This window comes from Salmo salar, chromosome ssa06 (assembly GCF_905237065.1).
Source record: "Salmo salar chromosome ssa06, Ssal_v3.1, whole genome shotgun sequence".
NCBI lineage: Eukaryota > Metazoa > Chordata > Actinopteri > Salmoniformes > Salmonidae > Salmo > Salmo salar.
In genome coordinates, this window is record NC_059447.1 from 67,801,019 (window position 1) to 67,808,572 (window position 7,554).

Consider the following 7,554-nt stretch of genomic DNA (forward strand, 5'->3'; position numbering starts at 1 on the left):
TCTGTATCTTGGGGCAGTGTACTGTAGCAGCGATGCGTCATTGATATTCACAGCAGAAGGTGCTGATGAGGAGCCCTATGCAGTAACCCTGGGCTAACTCTATACTGCTGAGCTGACTCTTTCTCTCAGTTGGCTTTAAAGTCTTCTCTCTCTTCTTTCTCTGACTTCCTCCCCCCTCTCATCTCATCTCCTCTTCAACTCAGTTTCCATCATTTATCTTATCTGTTTTTCTCCTTTCTCTTTCTGGATCGCTCCCCTTTACTCTCTCTTCTCTGCCATTTTTTTCTCCCCCTCGCTCTCCCTGTTTCTGTCTCTTTGTGTTACACCCTGCTGATGCATGCAAGTAACTCACCCGACCCACCACATCAGTCTGAACTGCCCACCTAGGTGATGCACAGTAACCATTTTATGCCAGAACACTCACCACACACAGGCAGTGGAGAGCCAAGGAGTGGTTACAGTGCCAACAAGAAGCTGGGGATAATTAGGTGGCGTACTGTGAATTGGGAGTTCAGCCAGGACACTGGGGTTAACACAGCCAGGACACTGGGGTTAACACAGCCAGGACACTGGGGTTAACACTGCCAGGACACTGGGGTTAACACAGTCAGGACACTGGGGTTAACACAGCCATGAGTGCCATGGGATGTTCAGTTCCCCTGCATTAACCAAGTGAGGTCCTTGGTGTAACGTTTCAACCACTGCACTCCATGCAGGTAAGTTTCCCCATCAGATCTTAGACCAAAGGGAAGAGTACCTACCCCCGACTGGCCCTCCAAAACCACTTTCAGCAGCACTGCTATCCAAGTACAGACCAGGCCCAACCTTACATAGCTATAAGCAAAATACCAGCAGAGGGATAACTGCTTCTTCGCTCTTGTGACCTCTCCTGTCTTTTCTTATCATGGTGTGTGTGTGTGTGTGTGTGTGTGTGTGTGTGTGTGTGTGTGTGTGTGTGTGTGTGTGTGTGTGTGTGTGTGTGTGTGTGTGTGTGTGTGTGTGTGTGTGTGTGTGTGTGTGTGTGTGTGTGTGTGTGTGTGTGTATGAGCAACTAGCTCTTACATTGTTGTAAACATACATTTTAAGGTTAAGTTTAGGCATTAACTCTGAATTTTTAAGGTTTGGGTTAAGTTTAGGCATTCATTCCAAAATCTTTAGGTTAGGCATTAACTCAGAATGGTTAAGGTAAGGGTTAAGGGATAGGCTTAAAACAAAAATCTCTAAAACAACGTTCTACACCCATCCACAACGCCCTAGCAAAACTGAAACCTTCTTGAAGGTCAGAGCGCTCACTGTTGCTCATAGTGGCCGGTTTGCACGTCATCTCCTGACGACCTCAGACATGAATGAACGTCGAATAGTGACTTAAATTACGGGTGACCTGGCTGGTATGACTGTGGGTGTGAGTGTGTGTTTGTGTGGTGTGTGTGTGTTTGCTGAGTAGCTGCAGTCCAGAGATATGGACTCTACAGACAAAGAGCTGGACAGATATGAAGAATGACATTTCTCTGTGCTCTCTCTCTCTCTCTCTCTCTCTCTCTCTCTCTCTCTCTCCCTCTCTCCCTCTCTCTCTCTCTCACACACACACACACACACACACACACACACACACACACACACACACACACACACACACACACACACACACACACACACACACACACACACACACACACCTCAGATTCCCAGGGCTTCTCAACTGCGATAGCTGTCCAGCACGACCCTGTCATTCATCCCACTACTGATACTATCCTCCGTTCCCTCCTCCCCTCCCCCCTCTCTCTCTCCTTCTGAGAAGAGATATGTGAGTGTGTTTGTGAGAGAGAGAAAACATGACATAGAGAGATTTGAGGAGATGGAGCAATGCAGCCAGAGAGAGAGGGGGAGAGGGAAAGAGAGAGACACAGAGACAGAAGTAAAGCAAGTGAGTGAGAGAGGGAGAGGGAGATAAGGAGACAGCCAGAGAGAGCGAGGGCTAGCACGCTTCCGAAAGACACTGATACCCTCTCCTGCTTCCTCTCTCCCTCTCTTTGCGCTCATCCTCCCCTCCTCCTCCTCTCCTCCTCCTCCCTCTCTCCTCTCCTCCTTTGTGCTGTGTCTCTGTGGTGCTGGGTTTTGAGTGGCAGGCCGTCACAGATCAGCTCCCAGCTAAAGCAGGGCTGCCAGCCCTGGGCTGACGGATCAGGACCAAGCCTAAGTGGGTTTATCAGCCCGGCGTAGAGCCCCCGCACACACCCCAACACAAAGAGAGGGGTTAATACACACACACAGGAGCAGACACACACACACACACACACACACACACACACACACACACACACACACACACACACACACACACACACACACACACACACACACACACACACAAGAAGACACACACAGGTTCAAACACATACTACACACATACACAAACACACACACACACACACACACAAAGAGAAGGGGGTATTAGACAACCAAAGCAAACCTGCGAGCGTGAAAGCGCCTTACTGCCTGCTAGCAAGAGATGTGACTGGATTCTTAAGCAGCCAGCAAGACCGAGTGAGGGGCTGCTGGATATACACACACACACACACACACACAGGCTGAGAAACGCAGGCGTACATGCACACACAAGGCTCAGGTGCATATGCTCGCACTAGAGGTTGCATGTTCCTCTGTACGTAGGTATACGTGTGTTTGTGCATATTGCCCTGTGAGTTTGAAGGTATAGTGGCTTGTTTACCAGTAAGTGACCAGACACATTCAGTGTACTAACTGCACTGCCTTTCTGATTCACAATGGTTTTCATCCTCCAGGCTGAAAATATAAACAATTACACCACCTCACCCTGCAACGGATGTTTTGGGGTTATAATTCGGTAAGAAATTAGTACTAAATTATGAGAGGTAATTCTACACTTTATTATTCTGCAAAAACAATGAATGAATCAGAATTAGGATGAATGGTGTTTCATAGAGTAGCTTCAGATCTCTGTGATGTGGACGCTGTTTTTCCCAGTAAATGTGTGTGTATATGATCTCTGTGTGTGTATATGATCTATGTGTGTGTATATGATCTCTGTGTGTATATGATCTCTGTGTGTGTATATGATCTCTCTGTGTGTATATGATCTCTGTGTGTGTATATGTTCTCTCTGTGTGTATATGATCTCTGTGTGTGAATATGATCTCTGTGTATGTATATGATCTCTGTGTGTGTATATGATCTCTCTGTGTGTATATGATCTCTCTGTGTGTATATGATCTCTGTGTGTGTATATGATCTCTGTGTGTGTATATGATCTCTCTGTGTGTATATGATCTCTCTGTGTGTATATGATCTCTGTGTGTGTATATGATCTCTGTGTGTGTATATGATCTCTGTGTGTGTATATGATCTCTGTGTGTGTATATGATCTCTGTGTGTGTATATGATCTCTGTGTGTGTATATGATCTCTGTGTGTGTATATGATCTCTGTGTGTGTATATGTTCTCTGTGTGTATGCTGACTGCCTCTCTGTGTGTGTGTAGTGGGGGATATTTCTTTGTGTAGCTGCGGAACAGGCAGTGCTAATTATGTCATTAACACAGTAATTAGCAGCGTGTGTAATTGGTGGTTTACACACAAGGCACGCTTCAGGTTGGAAAACACACACGTCATGTCTAACACGCTCACTACGGGAGTCAACGTTATTTTTAATGAGGGTTACATGGAGAAAATGTGAAATGAAAATGGACAGCCCTCCCTTCAGCAAAATATATTTGACCTAAACTCTACCTGAACGCTTAAAATGTTTTAAAAGTGTCTCTCCCCTATACCCAAAATAAAACATAAAATGGTTAACAGAGTTCATGTCTACCATTTACCCTCACTTCTTAGACAGACCAGAGCCTTAGTTATGCAGTTTGAGAATCTATTGATAGCACACAGGGCTGCGGGCCAAAAGGTTGTGGGTTCGCAGACCACCGTGGACAAGAGTAGGGATGGAAAGATTGCCTTTTAAGTAAAAACATTGCATGAATCTATCATTGTATTTGCAGGTCTGAGACAAATTGCCTTTTATAAACATATTAGCATAATATTTTTTAATACCACATAAATTACCAAAACTACAGGCTAAGAATGCAGAGAGAGATAGCCAATGTGTTCATCTTATGATGTTTCTCCAATGCCTAATCACTGTGTCTTGTTTGCAAATCATTAACTCTGAGACATCATTAGGAACCTGAGCATGGTACTTTCAAAAGTTAGGCCTACCTTTCCATCACAGACAGAGTAGACCTACCTTTCCATCACAGACAGAGTAGACCTACCTTTCCATCACAGACAGAGTAGACCTACCTTTCCATCACAGACAGAGTAGACATACCTTTCCATCACAGACAGAGTAGACATACCTTTCCATCACAGACAGAGTAGACCTACCTTTCCATCACAGACAGAGTAGACCTACCTTTCCATCACAGACAGAGTAGACATACCTTTCCATCACAGACAGAGTAGACCAACCTTTCCATCACAGACAGAGTAGACTTACCTTTCCATCACAGACAGAGTAGCCCTACCTTTCCATCCCAGACAGAGTAGGCCTACCTTACCATCCCAGACAGAGTAGGCCTACCTTTCCATCCCAGACAGAGTAGCCCTACCATTCCATCCCAGACAGAGTATCCCTACCTTTCCATCCCAGACAGAGTAGGACCTACCTTTCCATCCCAGACAGAGTAGCCCTACCTTTCCATCCCAGACAGAGTAGCCCTACCTTTCCATCCCAGACAGAGTAGGACCTACCTTTCCATCCCAGACAGAGTAGCACTACCTTTCCATCCCAGACAGAGTAGGCCTACCTTTCCATCCCAGACAGAGTAGCCCTACCTTTCCATCCCAGACAGAGTAGCCCTACCTTTCCATCCCAGACAGAGTAGGCCCTACCTTTCCATCCCAGACAGAGTAGGACCTACCTTTCCATCCCAGAGAGAGTAGGCCTACCTTTCCATCCCAGACAGAGTAGGCCTACCTTTCCATCCCAGACAGAGTAGCCCAACCTTTCCATCCCAGACAGAGTAGCCCTACCTTTCCATCCCAGACAGAGTGGACCTACCTTTCCATCCCAGACAGAGTAGGACTACATTTCCATCCCAGACAGAGTAGGCCTACCTTTCCATCCCAGACAGAGTAGGCCTACCTTTCCATCCCAGATAGAGTAGGCCTACCTTTCCATCCAAGACAGAGTAGCCCTACCTTTCCATCCCAGACAGAGTAGCCCTACCTTTCCATCCCAGACAGAGTAGACCTACCTTTCCATCCAAGACAGAGTAGAGCCTACCACGCAAAGGACCGTACTTTCCATCCCAGACAGAGTAGGACCTACCTTTCCATCCCAGACAGAGTAGGACCTACCTTTCCATCCCAGATAGAGTAGCCCTACCTTTCCATCTCAGACAGAGTAGACCTACTTTTCCATCCCAGACAGAGTAGGCCTACCTTTCCATCCCAGACAGAGTAGGCCTACCTTTCCATCCAAGACAGAGTAGCCCTACCTTTCCATCACAGACAGAGTAGCCCTACCTTTCCATCCCAGACAGAGTAGCCCACCTTTCCATCCCAGACAGAGTAGCCCTACCTTTCCATCCCAAACAAGGTAGCCCTACCTTTCCATCCCAGATAGAGTAGGCCTACCTTTCCATCCAAGACAGAGTAGCCCTACCTTTCCATCCCAGACAGAGTAGACCTACCTTTCCATCTCAGACAGAGTAGACCTACCTTTCCATCACAGACAGAGTAGACCTATCTTTCCATCACAAACAGAGTAGACCTACCTTTCCATCACAGACAGAGTAGACATACCTTTCCATCACAGACAGAGTAGACCAACCTTTCCATCCCAGACAGAGTAGGACCTACCTTTCCATCCCAGACAGAGTAGGCCTACCTTTCCATCCCAGACAGAGTAGCCCTACTTTTCCATCCCAGACAGAGTAGGCCTAGCTTTCCATCCCAGACAGATTAGCCCTACCTTTCCATCCCAGACAGAGTAGGACCTACCTTTCCATCCCAGACAGAGTAGGTCTACCTTTCCAACCCAGACAGAGTAGGTCTACCTTTCCATCCCAGACAGAGTAGGCCTACCTTTCCATCCCAGACAGAGTAGGTCTACCTTTCCATCCCAGACAGAGTAGGCCTACCTTTCCATCCCAGACAGAGTAGCCCTACCTTTCCATCCCAGACAGAGTAGCCCTACCTTTCCATCCCAGACAGAGTAGCCCTACCTTTCCATCCCAGACAGAGTAGGACTTACCTTTCCATCCCAGACAGAGTAGGACCTACCTTTCCATCCCAGATAGAGTAGCCCTACCTTTCCATCCCAGACAGAGTAGCCCTACTTTTCCATCCCAGACAGAGTAGGCCTACCTTTCCATCCCAGACAGAGTAGCCCTACCTTTCCATCCCAGACAGAGTAGGACCTAACTTTCCATCCCAGACAGAGTAGCCCTACCTTTCCATCCCAGACAGAGTAGGACCTACCTTTCCATCCCAGACAGAGTAGGACCTACCTTTCCATCCCAGATAGAGTAGCACTACCGTTCCATCCCAGACAGAGTAGGCCTACCTTTCCATCCCAGACAGAGTAGACCAACCTTTCCATCCCAGACAGAGTAGCCCTACCTTTCCATCCCAGACAGAGTGGACCTACCTTTCCATCCCAGACAGAGTAGGACTACCTTTCCATCCCAGACAGAGTAGGCCTACCTTTCCATCCCAGACAGAGTAGGCCTACCTTTCCATCCCAGACAGAGTAGGTCTACCTTTCCATCCCAGACAGAGTAGACCTACCTTTCCATCCCAGCCAGAGTAGCCCTACCTTTCCATCCCAGACAGAGTAGATCTACCTTTCCATCCAAGACAGAGTAGAACCTACCAGTCAATCGCAATCAGAGTAACCGTACTTTTCCATCCTAGACAGAGTAGGACCTACCTTTCCATCCCAGACAGAGTAGGACCTACCTTTCCATCCCAGATAGAGTATCCCTACCTTTCCATCCCAGACAGAGTAGCCCTACTTTTCCATCCCAGACAGAGTAGGCCTACCTTTCCATCCCAGACAGAGTAGGCCTACCTTTCCATCCAAGACAGAGTAGCCCTACCTTTCCATCACAGACAGAGTAGCCCTACCTTTCCATCCCAGACAGAGTAGCCCACCTTTCCATCCCAGACAGAGTAGCCCTACCTTTCCATCCCAAACAAGGTAGCCCTACCTTTCCATCCCAGATAGAGTAGGCCTACCTTTCCATCCAAGACAGAGTAGCCCTACCTTTCCATCCCAGACAGAGTAGCCCTACCTTTCCATCCCAGACAGAGTAGCCCTACCTTTCCATCCCAGACAGAGTAGGACTTACCTTTCCATCCCAGACAGAGTAGGACCTACCTTTCCATCCCAGATAGAGTAGCCCTACCTTTCCATCCCAGAAAGAGTAGCCCTACTTTTCCATCCCAGACAGAGTAGGCCTACCTTTCCATCCCAGACAGAGTAGCCCTACCTTTCCATCCCAGACAGAGTAGGACCTAAC